We start from the raw sequence: 18,961 nt of genomic DNA on the forward strand, positions 1-18,961 counted from the left end.
AAGTTAATTATTAGAGAGGAAGAAACTGACCATGCGAAGACATGAAGTATGGATATTTTAAACCCAGAGCCAAGACAAAATTCCCAACCCATGCACACCAAATATGAGACGTTTTGGCAAATGTTCATGACTGGCATCTAGAACCTATTATATTAAAAAGAGATGAACAAAAGGGAGGAATTTGAGAGAAGGGGAAAAGGTTAATTTTAAGAGAAGAGGAGATCTTATGAAATACTAAAATGAAATTCCTCAATGAAAAATCAAACAAAAAAATAACTGCATCTGGAACTCTCAATCTTCTGAAAACCAAATACATCTTCAGTGCCATAATCTCATGCAATACCATCCAATCAAACTTCAGTTTTAACCCATGATTTGAAAAAATAGAGAAAAAACAATACCCTTTAGTATAAAGATTTTCCTCTTCACAAGAATTTTTGATAACAGCTGTTAAATTAACAGGGAATCCATAAAACCTGTTCTTCATATTGGAAAAGACTAATTACATGTACAGGACAAAAATATAACAGTAATTATAATTATAGATGAAACGTATAAATGTATAAACTAATTTCCCCTAGTCTCTATAATACTTTTGGAAACTACAATAACAGGGAATCCAATGGGGAAAAATTAATCAGCTTTCAGTAAAATCTATCTCTTATAAGTAAGTTCAACCTAATAGCTTCAACAGATAAATTCACCTATATGCCTTTAAACACAGATTTCCATATTCACCAATACCATACATTTGCTATTTCTTCAGAGGGAATAAACTGAATATGTTCATATTAAATAAGCATATAATAATAGCCAAAATAACAAACTAAACATATTAGTATAAATTGTGATAACCTAAATGTATACATTTTTATCTTGAAATAAACCAATAGGAATTTAAAATCTTATTAATATTAAAAAAGGATAATAAAAGTAATGGATTTAAAGGGGGGGGGGAGGAAAGAAAAACATATTATTTAATTCTCAGGTATCATTTACTTCCCACATCAAAGCAATATAGTAAAGAGTCCCAGAGGAATTCAGATCGAATAAGTAGATACTATTAAGAGTCTTTCCTAGTCCTTCAAGGGGTTAACTTGAAAGTCTTCAAAACATTCCAGGTAGAAAGATAAGAGGAAACTCTGCTAGGAGACTAAACACTGCCGGAACTAGCTCCATACGAAAGAAAGCTTGTGCATGGGGAAATGTGTTATCAGGTTACGTGTAGTAAATATAAAAAGCCTTAGGTCTTCTATTTGTGATCATTCCAATTTCAAATGTTGACTTTCAGGCCAAACTTCTGAATAGGATTTACAATGCTGGGTAATATTTATACTCCATCAGTGGTGGTAGAAGGTATTCATCCAATTAGTCAACAGCAGAAAATAAAGAGAGTCCCCAAGTCCCTAAGGATGCCGAAACGTTCAAAGTTTCTTCTTTTCCCCTGTTTTTCCATCACCATAATCCATACTATAATGAAAAGGAGGCATCAAAAGCTCAGAAATTAAGAATCCCCTTTCCATTTGTCTCTACAGTCCCAACTTCAATAATGTTGCTAAAAGTTCCAGGCAGCAAGCAAGAGACATAAACATAATTGTACCACAAGAGAGCTTCTGTATTCAAACTTCCATATACATACTGTATTCAAACCATTAAAAAGTAAAAAACCCTCATTCATTTATCTATTCCATCCTAACTTCAATAACGCTTCTAAACGTTCGAAACAGAGAGTGCCACACAAAGAGCAAAGAACTTAATTACCAGCCATAAAACACTTTTATCAGTTCCAGAATTCCAGTGCTGCGATGATGACGACGACGATGATGATGATGATTAATTCGATTTCTACACCGCACTTCCAAAAATGGCTCAGGGCGTTTTACAAAGAGAAACAACAAACAAATAAGATACCTCCCTGTCCCCAAAGGGCTCACATTCCCAAAAGAAACATAAGACACACACCAGCAATAGTCACTGCAAGTACCGTGCTGGGGTTTGGATAGGGCCAGTTACTCTCCCCCTGCTAAATAAAGAGAATCACCATGGTAAAAAGTGCCTCTTTGCCAAGTTAGCAGGGAGATAATTAGTAACTAGAGCATCAAACGCTTTGCAAAACCACTCGCAGGAATTCTTCAAGGTAAAACTAAAAACAGATTCAAATAAGAGGCTGGGTTGTGCAAAACAGTAAGCAGTAGAATCACACATTGGTCATGTAAGACTTCATTCCTCACCCAGCCAACCCTCTTCTTAATGCCGTTTACATAATTCCCTCTGGAAAAGTCAGTAGGAGGCTCAAAAGTAATAAAGACAAAAAAAGGGGAGGCCAGAAGAAGTAAAAAGAAATGCCAAAGATCTTGCAAGCTCAAAAGCCATGGTCATCTCAGAGATTTGATAGGAAAGAAAAAAGCCGTTCTTCAGAAGGCATGTTGTTAAGCCTGTCTCCGTTCAGCCTGATGCTTAATGCAGAAAGGTCTCTGCTGAGGGTTCATCCAGGGTCCTCCAGGCTTTTTCAAGCCTGGAATCTCCACGGATCCCACCCACCCCCGGGGGGGGAGGGGATGCGCCCTGCATGCATTCTGATCTTTATGTAGCCGATGAAAGATAATTAGACCAAATGGGAGCGGAAAGCCCTGGCAGCCAAATTGTCAGGTACTTCCCAGAAGAATGCCATCTTGCTTCTCTGTCCATTCCTCAAACCTATTGGGGGATCTCCAATCTCTATTTGTATTAAAATCGGGTAGCTGAACTATCGATGCTACTATCCATCAATATAGATCTAATTTGTAACTATACTAGCCATGGTATTTGAGATCCTGTTTCTTGTTCAATCTCAACCTTCTTGAATAACCTCTTATTTCTATGGACGTCTTTTATTCTATAAAAATTCTTTCCCTTCAACATCTTCAAATAAGCCAATCCATATTGATCTTCCCCACTATCCAGATATGTTAATAAAGGTGTTAGTGGAGAAATATCTTTCTTATAGAATTAAATAGATTTCTCCTAGGAATGAATCGATAGATTGATCGATATGAACAATTTTATAACTAATTAATTTAAGTCAATTTGCCAATAATTTAGTATACTGTATAATTTATAATCAACATTAAGTAGCAAAATTGGTCTATAAGAGCTGACTTCCTGTAAATCTCTACCTATTTGAGGAATTAATGTTATTTTTTGAGTCATACCACGAGGGTGGGAAACATGCTCCCTGACTCAGAGCATTCATTAAAATTACAAACTTTGGTATAATAATTTCTTTGAATTGGCTAAAAAATTCCCCTATCAAACCATCCGGTCCTGGAGATTTGTGATTCTGAATGGTTTTAAAAACCTCAAGCACTTCTGCCTCAGTAAATGGTGCATCCAAAATCTTAATATCCTCTGGAGTTAGTTGTGGGGTACTAATCTTATCTAAGTAGTTAAGAATTTTCCCCTGTGTTGGGTTATGAGAATTATATAATTGTTCAAAGAATGTAACAAACTGATCACTGATATCTTTAGTGTTAGTGATGGTTCGACCTTTATCATCCTTTATTACTTTTATAAGCCTCTTCTCCTTAACTTTCTTTAATAACGATCTTGTTAATAACTATCTTGGCTAACGATCTTGTATTTCTATCACCATATTCATAATAACTTTGTTTTACATAACAGGTTGAGTAGAAATTTTTGTTGTTTCCAAAACCACTAGCTCCTTCCTTTTCTTCCATATTTGCTGAAAGGTATTAACAGACCCTGTTCTATGAAATATTGCCAATAAGTGTTTAAACTCCAACTCTAGTTTATCACTCATTTGTGTTGATTCTTTTTTAATCCTGCTCATCTGATTAATTCACTCCCCTCTAATAACAGCTTTCATCACATCCCATTTCATTACTAATGATGTTTGCTCCTTATCATTTTCATTTAAAAAAAAAAAAAATTCTTAATGTTTGGGCCAATTGTTGCTTTGCCATTTGTCCACAAGTAATCTAGCTTTAAAACGCCAAACCGGAGAGAATAAAATTTTCTCCTCTAATTAGATACTGCTTTAATTGTGTTTTAATTATGTTTTAATAATTTTAACTTTTTAGTTTTAATTTTTGAAATATTTTAATCTTTTATTGGCTGCTTTTATTGTTTGTAAACCGCCCAGAGAACTTGCGTTTTGGGAGGTATAGACATGTATCAAATAAACAAATAAATGGAATTTAAAGATCACTGGGGCATGATCCGAAACAAGAATGGGTCCAATTTCTCCCTTATGAAATTTTATGAAATGAAATTGAGTTAACAAAGTATTAGATGCCCATATATAACCCAACCTAGAATAAGATTGGTGTCTTCCTGGAAAAAAGGTCAAACTTTTGCAGAGGGATTAAGCATTTGCCAAGAATCTATAAGCTCATATTTATGCATCAATCTTTGAAAGTTCAACGATAGTGAGGCTTGTTTCTTATAGTGTAAAGATCTTGATTTATTCTCATTAGATGACTTAGTGGCATCAATATTAAAGTCCCCCCAGGCTGCAACACTATATTAGTACCAGCAAACCTTTTCATTTTCCTCATTGTTTTCTGAAGGAAGTCAATATGTCTCTGATTTGTAGCATAGATAGAGGCCCAAGTAATATCCTTATTGTGCAACTTCTCCTTAATAAAAATAAATCTTCCATCCTTATCTTTCAAAAAAATTTCAACAACAAGATCAATGTCAGCTTTAAATCAAATACCAACCCCTCTTGCTTTGTTTGGAAAACTGTTTTCCAAAATATTTATCTGCAGTATCATCTATCTTATAAGTCTCTTGTAAAAAGACCACAACTGGGTTAAAGGATTTAATATAGATATCCTGGCCCTTTTAATTGCATCCCCCAAACCTCTCACGTTCAAGGAAAAAACCATACAGTAATCACTCATTTTTAATTCTTAGTTCTTGCTGACAATCTATAGAATTATTTCTCTAAGCCAGAATGCATGGGGATGCGTAGGGATGCATGGGGATACCTGGTGGAATGTTCCAGCCTGGAGAGGAGGGTGGCCTGTGGGGAGGAGGACCACCGGTGGGCAAAGCCCCGCCAGCCTGAAGAGGAGGGTGGCCTGTGGGGAGGAGGACCACCGGTGGGCAAAGCCCCGCCAGCCTGAAGAGGAGGGTGGCCTGTGGGGAGGAGGACCTCCGGTGGGCAAAGCCCCGCCAGCCTGAAGAGGAGGGTGGCCTGTGGGGAGGAGGACCACCGGTGGGCAAAGCCCCGCCAGCCTGAAGAGGAGGGTGGCCTGTGGGGAGGAGGACCACCGGTGGGCAAAGCCCCGCCAGCCTGAAGAGGAGGATGGCTGGCGGCCCAAGGCCGCCATGAGGAGGAGGCAGCAGCCGAACAGCTAGCCCCGCCTTGCCTGGCCCGGCTGCTGAGGTCAGGAGGAGGTAGCGGCGGGCCCTAGCCTGGCTGCCAGGAGGAGGGGGGAGAAAGTGGAGGGGGACCAGAAGCAGGCAGAGAGGGGAACAGCCAGTCGGCTGGCTGGCCAGCCAGAAAGCTAGCCATGACAGCATCGGGGGGGGGGGGGGGGGACACGGCTGGGCCCAACTAGCGCACAGATGCTCTGTGTGGTGTCAGCTAGAAATGATTTAATTTCCAAATTCCAGATAGTTCCAATCCTCTCAAATCACCCATTTCTATCTTAGTATATCCATCTATAGAATGCAACATAATGTATTTAACTGTTCCTTTTTAAAATATGCTTCCCCCTTCCCTGAAAACCCTCCCCTCCAACTGCCTCCTCTCCCTGTCACCCCTTTCCCCCCTCCCTTCCCTCCCTGGTGCACTCAGACCAAAAGCAAACATTGTTGCAGAGAAGTTAAATTCTCTAACTTTTTGTGGGGGGGGGAGGAGCATCAGCTCACCCTCTCTCCATTCCAGCCCAATATTCCTTATAACCAAATGATTATTTAACTAATTACTTATATTCACCCGGCCCAGCTAACCACCTTAGCATTCTCCTCCCTTCTTCCTCATTTCTCTTTTAAAATTCACGTACTATAGTAATTTATCAAATCTTCCAGCTGCTTCTCGTAGGTTCCATATTTCACAGTTCTAAGGTCAAATGGCCTAGTTTCAAAGGAGAGAGTTTTTTTTAAAAAACAATCTTGGCAGAGATGCATATCTTAAACAAATTCTTCTGTTTCCCAGTTAACTCAAGGCTAAGTTGCATAGTTCTCTGTGAGACGTTTTAGCCCAGCTACTTCTTTTTGCATTTCTTCCAGAGATGTAATAACTTGCTTCCCTTCAGGTTTGAAGATAATTATTTTAAAGGGAAACCCCCATTGGTATCAAATCCCTTTTGAAAAGAGAATCTCAGTTAAAGGCTCAAATTCTTCACGCCACTGCAATGTTGCTGTATTGATATCTTGAAAAAATACTACTTTCTCATTATTCCAGATTACCCCTTTTTGATGCTCTTTATAAAGCACTCTGTCCTTCAAGCCAAAATTAACTAATCTCACCAGGACGTCTCTCGGTTTCTGTGTTGAAATCTTATATGATATCCTATGACCTCCTTCCAGATCTCTTTCTACAGTTTGCAAGTCTGAAGACAACTCGTTCATTTTAGTGATAACATAAATAAGCTCATTAAATCCACATTTGGCAACATCACACTAATGCCCCCAATTTTTAAATTATTTCTTCTATCGCGATCATGGATAGTCGCCATAGTCTCTCTTACTTCCTCCACTTTTTTCTGAGTAGCAGATAATTCTAGGGCATTCTTAATCGCCAGATCAAAGACATTACTAGCTGTTTGTCCAATATCAGAGATTTGCAGTGAAAGGTCCTTAAATTGCTTTTTAATTTGATCAGTTATACTTGCCAAATCTTGACGGACCGTTGTAAACGTGTGACTCCATTCCACTTGTAGTTCTTTATTAAGCTACATTATCAAATGTTCAATTAATTGTAATTCCAAGGTTTGTCCGGAGGTATCCCAAGGCTTTTCTTGTTTTTGTAACTCAGTTGAGCTTCTTCCTGGATCTCTTCGTCATCCACACATCCATTATGGGTGTGTGGGGGGGGGGGGACATACCAGCTGGCTTCAAATCATCCAGGAAGGCTCTAATTCCTTTCCCTTTCCACTTCAACACTTTCTTGGACATTTCCCCTCCAATATCACTTCAAATTAACAAATGTAGCTGCCAAACTCTCAAGGCTAGGTCTGGTAGAAGGGCTGAGATGTAGAGAGCGATTGAGCTAACACACCATCCTGTCTGTGGCTTGCGCCACCCTCCCTCTGACAATTTCATTCATAAGCCAGCCATTTCAGTGAAATACAATGACATTAAACTGAAATATCTCTTGGAAGAATGTTGGATAGGGCATTTGGCATCTATAGAAGCTATTGTCTGAAGTTACAAGGAACTATTTTATTTATTGTTAAATTTATATACAGCCTTTCATTAACAATCCCAAGGCAGTTTACAGCAAAATTTAAAAACAAGATTATAAAAAGGCAATCCCAAGGCAGTTTACAGCAAAGTTTAAAAACAAGATTATAAAAAGGACACTATTAAAATATTAAGCTAAAAATATAAAACAAATCTGATTAAAAATTTAAAATGAAAGCATAAAAGCAATACAGAGCAAACGGAGCAGCAGCAGAGAGAATCAAATAAAAGCCTGGGTAAAAAGCCACGATTTAACATGCTTTCTAAAAACTGTGATGGAGACCTAGGAGTGAATAGCTACTAGTACAACTTTTCAAATTCATTGATAGCGACCCTGAATGTGATGCAACCATCAGCACTGAAGCCAAAGGACTACTTCTAAAAAATTACCCACCCATTTTCTGGCACACTTCTTGACACACACACAGGGGCGTAGCAAGGTTGGAGTGGGCCCAGAGACGAGATTTTAAAATGGGGCCCCCCCACTCTAAGTCCAGGGCCTCCGCACACCCCAGGCCCCCAAGGATTTAAGTCTGATATTCCAAAATAAGTATGCTGCCTGGAAATACATTTCACTGAATACACACACGCACACTTCACAATATATAGTGATATACATTGAGCACTATACATTTGTTTTACTTTTAATGCCTAGAACACACTAGAAACACTAATGATTAAAATGGGCCCCTTGCTGCAGATTAGCAAAGGAGACTTTCAACCATGCAGGGTGAGCCTATGTCTGTTTTCTCAGAATTCTGAACCAATTCAGTCAAGTTTGATTCCAGGAGGTTTTTCACAGGAGGCTTTGAAAGCCCTTTAACACACTTCTCCTCTGGAATGGAGGTGCTGCATTCCCATGTTGGCCAGATTGACCCTGAAGTCCCTGCAAGTTATTGGGGAGCAGTTCACACACAAGAAAAATAAAATAAAAGCACAAGACATGCTTTACAGTTTTCACTCAGACCTTCTGGGTTGCAAAACAACTTGAACATAAGTGCATTTATAAATGAATGAATGAATGAATGAATAAAATAAATAGAATACTGTTTCTTCCACAAGTTTTTGTAATTTTCTGCCATGAAACAAGCCACTTATAGGACTTTTTAAATAGTTTTTTTTAAGCCAGCAAATTTTCCAAGCTGTTTAAAAAGAAATATTCAGAGACTTCTCAGTCCCTCCCCCCCATATCCAAGCCCTATGGCAAGCAGATGCCTATATATGGGGGGCGGGGGGGGGGGGCGGGGAAGGTAAGCACAAAAAGGAGTTCACACTCTACCTGGCAGCAAGGGCTCTTCTGCTGCAGAGAACAGTGGTGGCCACTCTGGCTGCCTCCTCCTTCCTGGCTGGCTTGGGCCCTACTGGAGTTCAGGCTTCACAGAGGCCTACAGAGGCCTCCCTGGAAGCCCCGCCCACCCGCCCATCAGCTGAGAGGCGCCCAGGAGAAAAGGAGCTCTTTGCAGCCTGTCTGCTGCCTGCATTGCCGGCCAGGAGAACAAGCTGGAGAGACGGCGAAGAGGGCAAGTGGCTGAGGGGCCTTGGGGCTGGGCAGGGGGCAATGGGGAGTCACGTGAGGTGCCTCTGGGGGGCCCCTTCAGGCAGTGGGGCCACCAGACAACTGTCTCCCCTTGCCCGATCATTGTTACTCGCCTGCACACACACACACCCCGCCCGCCCACCCCACACACAAATGTCAAAATTGATACATCCAGCTAATGCTATTCTGGAGTTGTTTTCAATAGATATTTCTATTTCCCATGCCCTTGATGTCATCCTGGCAGTTTCACAAGAAATTGCATCACTGCAAAATGATGACACTCAAAATAATGATTTTCAACTGAACACTATAGAACACCAACCAAACCATTCAAATGAAATGACCAATGCCAAAGAGGATATGTAAGTCTCTCTTCCACCTACAAAACATGTATGAAAGCAATGCTGACCGTGCTGTGATTGAGACTGTCCTACAGATTATCAAACTTTTAGGAGAATATACAGGTGAAACTCGGAAAATTAGAATATCGTGCAAAAGTCCATTAATTTCAGTAATGCAAATTAAAAGGTGAAACTGATATATGAGACAGACGCATTACATGCAAAGCGAGATGTCAAGCCTTAATTTGTTATAATTGTGATGATCATGGCATACAGCTCATGAAAACCCCAAATCCACAATCCCAGAAAATCAGAATATTACACGGAACCAAGAAGACAAGGAATGTAGAATAGAACAATATCGGACCTCCGAAAAGTATACAATGTACTGTGCTTGATTGGCCAGCAAACCCGCCTGACCTGACCCCATAGAGAATCTATGGGGCATTGCCAAGAGAAGGATGAGAGACATGAGACCAAACAATGCAGAAGAGCTGAAGGCCGCTAATGAAGCATCCTGGTCTTCCATAACACCTCATCAGTGCCACAGGCTGATAGCATCCATGCCACGCCGCATTGAGGCAGTAATTGCTGCAAAAGGGGCCCAAACCAAGAACTGAATACATATGCATGCTTATACTTTTCAGAGGTCCGATATTGTTCTATTCTACAATCCTTGTCTTCTTGTTTCCATGTAATATTCTAATTTTCTGGGATTGTGGATTTGGGGTTTTCATGAGCTGTACGCCATGATCATCACAATTATAACAAATTAAGGCTTGACTTATCTGGCTTTGCATGTAATGCGTCTGTCTCATATATCAGTTTCACCTTTTAATTTGCATTACTGAAATTAATGGACTTTTGCACGATATTCTAATTTTCCGAGTTTCACCTGTATTTCAGTGCAGTTGATACAGAGAAAGGTGAAATGGCAGCTCCATCTGGGGAGAAGTATATGGATATTTCAGTTGCCATACAAACTTTAAAGATTACAGACAAAGACGACTTTCTCGACCCAAAGAAGCTTCTACCACTGTGTGAAATTTCCAAATGAACTTCAGAAATTGAGGAACTTCAAACATGCAAAGAGGTCTACGGATGAAGTGCAAGGATATGGCAGAATCTCACCAACCCCCCTCCCCCCCATCATTTCACAAGCTTACCAAACATTGTACCTTTAAAAGGAAGCAGGATAATGCTTTTTGTCCCAGAGGAGGAGCCACAGAAGTCTGAGAGGAAGGGGGGAAACTGGGGATTGAGACAGAACTATTAAAGGAGCTGAGCAGTCTCCAAATTTGACCTCCATCCCTGTAGCCCACATCCTGCTTCCTTACCTACATCTAGAGGATGAGGTGACCGGACAGATGGAAGGCCTGCATCTGCCTCCACCAAAGAACCCATCCTGCTTCAGCTACAGGTAAATTAGTGCCTAATTACCAGCCTATAACAGACTCAGTAATCTGTGATTACGAGTTGGGTTTATACTGTGTGCACGTGTGTGTTTATATGTTCTTCATTATAACACCCTCCGTTTCATAAAATACATGGTTTTTAATGTAATACATGTGAAAGGGGCTACTAACTGTTCACGTATTATTACTAGCCTACTGTTCCCCCCTTGCCCTGTTAGGAAATATTGTAACTACAGACCTATGTCTTTCATCAATGTTGACATGCAAATCCTGGCTTCCGTTCTGGCCAATAGACTGCAGTCCATTTTATCTTCAATAGTACATCCCAATCAAGTGGATTTCATTCATGGTTAACAAGGCGCAAACAATATCCCAGCCCCCTCATGGCCAACAAGGCGCAGTCAGTTTACTGAATGATCTCACTATCCCAGGACAAATCTATTCCTGCTGCTGTCTCTCTCTTGTTGGCGCTTTCCAGATTACATGCTACAACAGGGGTAAAATGCTTGAGCTTGTCAGGACCGTATTGGAAATGATCCCCAGAATCTCAAACTCCTACAATGGGGAAATGCAGCTCTTTTTCTGCAATGGACTTGTGATGTTGTAGCACTATAACGCAAAGATCAAATCTGAAGGAAGGCATCAGAAATGTGAACGGCACCCTGATGTCAGTGCGGAGACTGTGGTATCACAACACAGGAAGTATGAAAGCACACTTAGCAGATCGGTAGTGACACTGTTGTAGGGTTTAATCTGGAAAGCACCATTGCAAAGAAAGCCTTTGATAAAGTTTCTTGGTCTTTTTTGAATTATGTTCTATTCAAATTTGGCTTTCCTCCTGAATTCATTCACTGGATAGGCATTTGATACTCTGTGCCTCAGTCTCAAAAGTTTTCCAGCGGAGTTTTGTTATTGCCCTTCAGGCTTTCTTGAGCCACCAGACAAGGCTGCCTTTTTATCTCCTTTTTAATTTAGCATTAGGTCTTCTGGCTTGTACAGTCAGACAACACCTCACCATTTAAGGTATAATGATTCATAATAATTAGAGCATAACATAGCCCTCTATGCTGATGATACTCCCCCCTTTAAAGGGTCCTGTTTCTTCTATGCCTGGTTTCCCTCCTAATTCAGAAATGTAGTCAGCTCTCTGGCTACTGCATTAACTGGCCCAAGTCTGAACTGAAGCATCTGAGAACGTGTTCTCCTCTCTCCTTATTTCAAAATTGGAATTTAATACTTTGCCAAACAGATATTAAATACTTCAGAATTATTGTCACCTGCAGTAGTTGCTTGTTAATTAATAGGAATCTTCATCTCATTTTAGGCGTCTTCATCATGAGCCCTATCACCCAATGAAATCATCTGAAGAGGTTCATCTGCGGTTGCCACTAGCCCAAGTGGTGGCTACACAGGGACGGGCCTTCTCTGTGGTCGCCTCGAGACTCTGGAATGTGCTCTCTGCTGAAATAAGAGCCTCCCCATCTCTGACAACGTTCAAGAAACCTTTCAAGAAACATTTTTTCACCAAAGCCTTTTAACTTGACTTGTGGTTTTAAATCGTTTTTAAAATGTCTGTTTTATTTTGCTTTATGTTTTTGTAAACAAAATAAATTTTCACTCAAATGAAACTTGATGTGGATACATGGATCTCCTTAGCTAACAGCATTTGGAGTACAATAAACATAATTAAAATGAATCTTCTTCCCCATTTGATTTATGTATTAAGGGGTCTCCTCTTATGCATTCCCCGAAAACCCTTCAGACACTTTCTCAAGCTTTTCTGCCACTTTATATGGCATAATGATTTTATGGATATTTTAATCTGGTTTTATGTTTTAACAGTTACATTCTTGGTTGGTTTTATTCTTGGTATGTTTTATGCAGTAAACCGCCTAGAGACTTTGGTAGTGGGTAGAATACAAATTTACTAAATACATACAGACATACAATCTCAGATTTTCCCTTCATAGCTTACAGTTACCAGTCCTAGAAGGGGATGTTAATTTCTCAGCTATCTTACAACATCATAGAACAAATTGGCTTAGTTGGATCTTTAAATTAAAATATGATCTTCCCAACCCTTCAGCATGGTCCACTCTTGAGGTTCGCTTGTATAGCCTCTATCAATCAGGCTCCAGATTTTAACAGACTGGAGCTACCTGTTCTCCTACCATCAAGACTTTGAGAGAAGCATGTTTATGCTCTGTGCTGACATAATGACTCTGATCCTTACATGACAAAATGACTCTCTGATATAATCCTGCAGTCAAAATATCTGGTATTATGTTTATGGAGAATAATGGGGCCAGAAATCATCTTCTAACTCTTGACCAGATATTAGACACCAATCACAATTTCCTACCTTTTGTGCATACAGGATGATCTGCCCCTGACAGCTCAGTAGCAATACCTGCAGCTGAAACACATGACACTATAACTTCCAGATTTGGGCACTCTGCTCTAAGTGCTTCTGAGGTCCCTAAAGTTTTAGAAGATATCATTTGCACTGCTGACCTGCCGAAACCAAACATATCCATATACTGCGGATACGTCACATGATAAGTCTGACTTATCGCTCCTATGTGCTGAGAAACATGAGGAGTTGGAAACCCAGATCCTTCCAGTTGAATGGACCAATGTCCTAGGAAGCAAAAAATCCTCTACAGGAGCTTAACTACTATTAGGCAAGAGGAGGCGGCCGCCTGGGGCCACCCATGCCTTGAGGGACCCCCAGAGGCAAGTCACATGACTATATATTGTGAAGTGTCTGTATCAGCGAGGGGCCTATTTTACAATTTTGTCTCTGGGCCCACTCCAGTCTTGTTACGCCCCTGTCCTCTACATTAGAAGATCGTTCACACGACCAAGTCAGCTGGGGCTGGGGAGAAGGCAGTAGCCCACCTGGCCTTCCCCACATGAATGGTGGCTCCTCAAGGCTCTGCCACTTGCATGCCCAGATGATGGCAAAGTGGCAAGTGGCCAATGATACGGGCATCATGAGCAGGGGGAAGGGAGCTGGACCTCCTAGAGTCCCACAATGCACTGTGTGAGTTGCATGGTGCATTTGGGAAATTCCCACTGCGGGGCCACTCCCCCGCTCCCCCCAGTTCTATGGAAATGGTGGCTGTGGCAGCCAAAGCACCCCACGGCCTGGGCATGAGGTAGGAAGTGCATATGCCTCCTATGACTTCACTTTTAGCCTGGGAATGAAAGCAGATCTATCTGGGGGTGGAGTGCTGGGATCGAGAGTGATCCTGGCACTGCGCACAACCCACCCTACCTGGGGTAGCCCTGTCCTGCTCCTGTTGGGCTGGTTGTATGAATGATCACTAATTCTTAAATTGAAGCTGAAGCAGCAGATATTCTCCACCTAGTGGATACCTGTATGTTTATTTCATAAACATATCACGGCTTCTCCCTTATATTGATGCTGTGTGATGTTGCTAAAGGTTCTCCAATTCATATGATGTGGTGTTGCAATATAAAGCTCCCTTCTGGCAAGAAGTGATTGCTTGCATCAACCTAGTTTTGAATTCTGATTTTAGATTTTGTGACAACCTATTTATTTATTATTTCTCTGTGTAAACCGCCCTGAGCCATTTCTGGAAGGGTGGTATAGAAATAGAATTCATCATCATCATCATCTATAACTAATCCTTCTTCGTCATCTAATAAGCTTCTCTTATTCATTTCTCTTGTGAAACTTCTCTTGTGGTAGCAGATCATGTCTCTCCTTTTGCAGTATGTCAAGCCTTCAGTTTATCAGTAGATGCAGGGGTGGATGAATGGATAGGCAAAGCAGGCACTTGCCTATGGCGGCAAATCAGAGGGGCGGCAAATCAGCCCGACTCTACGACAATAAGGATCTTGTGTTGCCACTGCAAGGCAGGCAGCGTCGAGGTCCGGGGGTGGGGTGCAAAAGACGGGAGGTGCGTGGGAGGGAGGGAGGCAAACCCGGAAGCCTGGCAAGAAGGCTCCTCCTCCCGAGTCCCAGTGATACCTCTCGGATGTGCTAGCATGAGGGGTGGCTGCTGGGGAGGGGACAAAGGAGACAGGGAAAGAGCTTGAAGTCCTGGATGGGGCCAAGCACAAGCTCCCAGCGCTAGAGCAGGGCGGCAGTGGTGCTGTGCTGGCTGCTGCTACTGCTGCTTCCTGAAGGGACTGTCTGTTTGCCTCATGCTGCCGGAGATCGTAGCTGTTGCTGCTTAATCTGCAGTGCGCTACTTCCATTGCAAGAAGAAGAAATAGGAGGAGAGAAGACCCCGAGTGGGGAGAAGCAGAAGGCTGAGAGACCGCTCAGCAGCCCGTGCCCCACCACCTCGCACAGTTTGACTCCAGCTTTCCCTCCCTATTGCTGCTGCTTCGGCAGTCCCAGCCAACAGCCATGCTGGAGGACCAATGCAAAGGAGACTCAGGAGGAGGAGGAGGAGGAGGAGGTTGAGGAAGCGCTGGGCTGGCTCTGCTGCATTTCATTTCTGCATGTGATGCACGGAATACTATATACAAAGTAGTTTTTTCGTGTTGAGAGTCGGACAGAGAGGGGTGGCAAATCCTTGGTTGCCTACGAGTGGCAAAAAGATTAATGCGCACTGAGTGGATGGAAGATCTCTCTGACCTGGCTACATCTGAAGTCACAACTTACTGTTGTATGCTCAAAGGAGACTCTCATACCAAGATCTGGCAGGTGTATTTAGATTTGTGTAATTTCTTCCAGACTGATAATTATCTTTATCCCTTCATCCTCCATTCCCATTTCTTGTTTGTTTTGGTTTTTGTTTCATATCCCCACCTTGTTCTCTCTCCCTCTCTCTCTCTCTCTCTCTCTCTCTCTCTCTCTCTCTCTCTCTCTCTCTCTCTCTCTCTCTCTCACACACACACACACACACACACACACACACACACACACACCCCGCACCATCCAGAGGCTCTGGGCGGTGGACAACAACTTTTTAAAAAGACATAAACCCCACAATTCAAACACAATGCTAAAAACGATATTAAAACAACCCAAACATGATTAAAACCATTTAAAACTAATTAAGATACTTTTAAATATTTTTTTAAACAAGCCTTGGAAGGCCAGGCCGAACAAATAGGATTTTAGGGCTCCTAAAGAAAAGGTTGTGCAGAGCAAGAAGCCTCTTTTCTGCCGCCATTCCCCTGCCTGCATAGGCCAGACACCTATTGGCTGCCCTGCAACAATGCCATGTTTACTTTGGGCAAGCCTCCCCTGCACACAGCCATCCCATTGTCTTCAGTCAGCTGAGCAAGAGGTTTCTTGTTTGCTGGCATCACCTTTGAGGCCATAAATCACGGTGATGCCGTAACTAGGGGTGTAGCCTCAAGACCCTTGTTTTGAGAGGCCTGGAGGCTTTCCCCAAAGCTAAGGAGGAGAGAGCAGTATTGCAAAAGAGCTTTTCCTGAGTGTGGAAACCTGAAAAGTGCCCACCAAAGTTAGGTGATTAGTCAGCCTGAGGATGAATCCTATCCTAAAGGAGCTCCTAAAGAAGAAGGGTGTGGAGAGCAAGAAGCCTATTCCTCAGACTAGTCAAGGTTGGCCAGAGAGTCGGGAGGCCATCCAAAGCCCAAGCTTTCAAGCATCATCAAGTTCCCAAGATCCACCCGCCCAGAGAACATCCCCGTGCTTGCCGCTCTAGGTCAAACCTCTTGTGCCAGCATCTGCTGAGCTCAGGGAGCAGTCGCAGCCAGTAGCCCTCCCCGAACTGGTGCAGCCTCCATCCTCTGAGTCTGATCTAGGGGCTAATAGGAGAGACAAGAGGGAGCCACGTCGGGTTCTAGGCAAGCCTTCCAAGGAACAGGTCGTTTTGCCCAAGCTGCCAGCCGCTAAGCCAAAGCCGAGCACCAGACCAATACCGAAAAAGAAACTGCCAGAGGGTGGAGCACCTTTATCGTCAGAACTCTCTGATGAGCATTTCTGATATCTGTGGGACAGCAAGAAGCTGCAGAAAGGGAAAACTGTCCTTTTAGCAGTGCAGATGATGGATGAGAGCCAAGTCCTAGATACCATCCTGGCTCACCTCCAGCAGCCTCTTCAGCAGACTCCTGCTACAGACCCCAGGCAAGCTGCAAGAAGACATCTCTGCTACAAGCCAGAAAAAAGCAGGACCACAAAAGGGACCCAAAGCACATAGCCAAGAGAAGTCTTCCAATTATAAGTACTATGGGGTAAAACTGCGAGAATCAAAGCATAAAGAGTTGGTCCCCAAACTCCTGAATATGCTTCTGCGGTTAACAGGATGAGAAGGGGGCGGAAAGGGAATCGTAGAAGCAGTCAACCGGGTGGCTTTTTCCAATTTGCCTGAGAACATGGCGACAATTAAGGATTATAGGCACTTGATGCTTACAAGGCACTCTTTGCAGCGAGAGATGTCTGAGTGACAGAAACATGTCCTTGAGAGAAACATGCGTGCCACTCTCATTTTGTGCTATGATTTCGCAGGAGACAATTTACAGCTTTGGAATGTTGGAATGTGTTAAGAGAGCTGTTTATGTGGAAGACTGCATGTTCCAAGGTCATGTTAACTAGGAAGCTATATCGCAAGCAATTAAGAGCCGGGGAATGCTTGGAAAAGCATCTGGAATATATGCTTGCAACATTTTCTGAACTGTCTGAGCGTGGGATGGACTTTACAGAGAGTCACAAAGCGTTTGTGATTCTGTCCTCCTTAAACGAATCTTGGGACACACTTGTTATGTCCCTGGAGGCTTTGGACGAGAAAGAGTTAACTGTAGACCTGCTATCTGCCCGGTTGCTGGAGGAGGAAAAGAGACGAAAAGAAAAAGCAGAGTGTCGGCTGGACAGCTGGAAAGCTTCAAGAAATGAGGAGGCTGAGACCGTCCAGAATGTAACGAGGTGCTTCAAATGTGGTTCCCGTAAACACTTACAAAGAGACTGTAAGCAGAGATTGCCTGCAGCGCGAAAAGGAACTCGGCAACAAACAGGCGGTCGGCACGTGAACCTGACACGTGAGAGAGACAATGTGAGTAGCTCAGAGTGGATAATAGACAGTGGATGTTCTCAACACATATTCGTGGATCCTGAACTCTGTCCAGAACTGAGGCCAGCTACCGGCAAACATGTGAGCCTGGCTAATGGCAAGTGTTCGGACATTATGGGGGAAGGAACTGTATGTATTCCAGAGTTATGTGTGAAGCAAATGCTTTGTGTGTGCCAAGCATTAGGCAGAACCTAATCAGCGTTCCTCGTTGGATAATTCACATGTATATCCAACTCATTTAATATCTGTTTGTACCATGTCAATTCTGTACACAGATCAGACAATGAAGCATATTCTGCTTCTGCTGTGGACGTCGCAATACTATTCTGCTTTCGCGTCTTCCATCCGATTAAACTACCACCAAGTAATATGACATATCCTGTGGTGGACTTTCTATCTTTTACATCGCCAGCCCAGTCACTGTCCACATAGGCTTCAATTTTTAGGCTTTCATCGGGTTCCAAGTGCAACCCCTTGCTCATTGTACCTTTTAGATATCTTAAGACTCTTTTAACACCTACCCAATGTCTTTGCGTGGGTTTGGTGGAATATCTGCTTAAGATATTTACAGCTGTCGATATGTCAGGCCTTGACCACTGGGCTACGTACAATAATTTCCCAATTATAGATTGATATAGTTCCACATTTTCAAATGGTTCACTTGTACAACTGTCTTCGTTTAAGAAACCTGTCACCATTGGTGTTTCTACTGTTTTACATTGCTCCAAGGTGCATTCTGCTAACATCTGTGCAATTTTATTGTCTTGTATTAGTATGTACCCCTCGTCTGTATGGTCTACATGCATGCCAATATAGGTTTGGATCAAGCCTAAACCTATGAGGGTGAATACCTTGCCAAGTTCCACCTCAATTCTCTTTCTTTGTTTTTCATCATGCACGAGCACTAACAGGTCATCAACAAGTGTGTCCCAAGATTCGTTTGAGGACAGAATCACAAACGCTTTGTGACTCTCTGTAAAGTCCATCCCACGCTCAGACAGTTCAGAAAATGTTGCAAGCATATATTCCAGATGCTTTTCCAAGGATTCCCCGGCTCTTAGTTGCTTGCGATATAGCTTCCTAGTCAACATGACCTTGGAACATGCAGTCTTACGCATAAACAGCTCTCAACACATTCCAACATTCCAAAGCTGTATCGAGGCCTCTCGCATGAACCAGCAAGTTATCTTCCAAACATAACACTATGCTGGCCAACGCCTTCTCATCCAGCCT

General features: G+C 42.4%; 1 protein-coding gene across 2 annotated transcripts in view; it reads right to left on the reverse strand.

Moving 5' to 3' along the window:
* The window catches only part of LOC128339301 (uncharacterized), a 48,459-nt gene extending 39,671 nt beyond the window's left edge, over nt 1–8,788 (reverse strand). The window contains exon 1 of one of the 2 annotated variants that reach the window (XM_053282976.1): nt 8,696–8,788. The gene's annotated coding sequence lies outside the window, so the exon portion shown is untranslated. The remainder of the gene's footprint in view (nt 1–8,695) is intronic. The other variant, XM_053282974.1, reaches the window with a different exon arrangement.
* Nucleotides 8,789–18,961: the final 10,173 nt, after the last annotated feature.

Source organism: Hemicordylus capensis, chromosome 1 (genome assembly GCF_027244095.1).
Source record: "Hemicordylus capensis ecotype Gifberg chromosome 1, rHemCap1.1.pri, whole genome shotgun sequence".
NCBI classification, from domain to species: Eukaryota; Metazoa; Chordata; class Lepidosauria; order Squamata; family Cordylidae; genus Hemicordylus; species Hemicordylus capensis.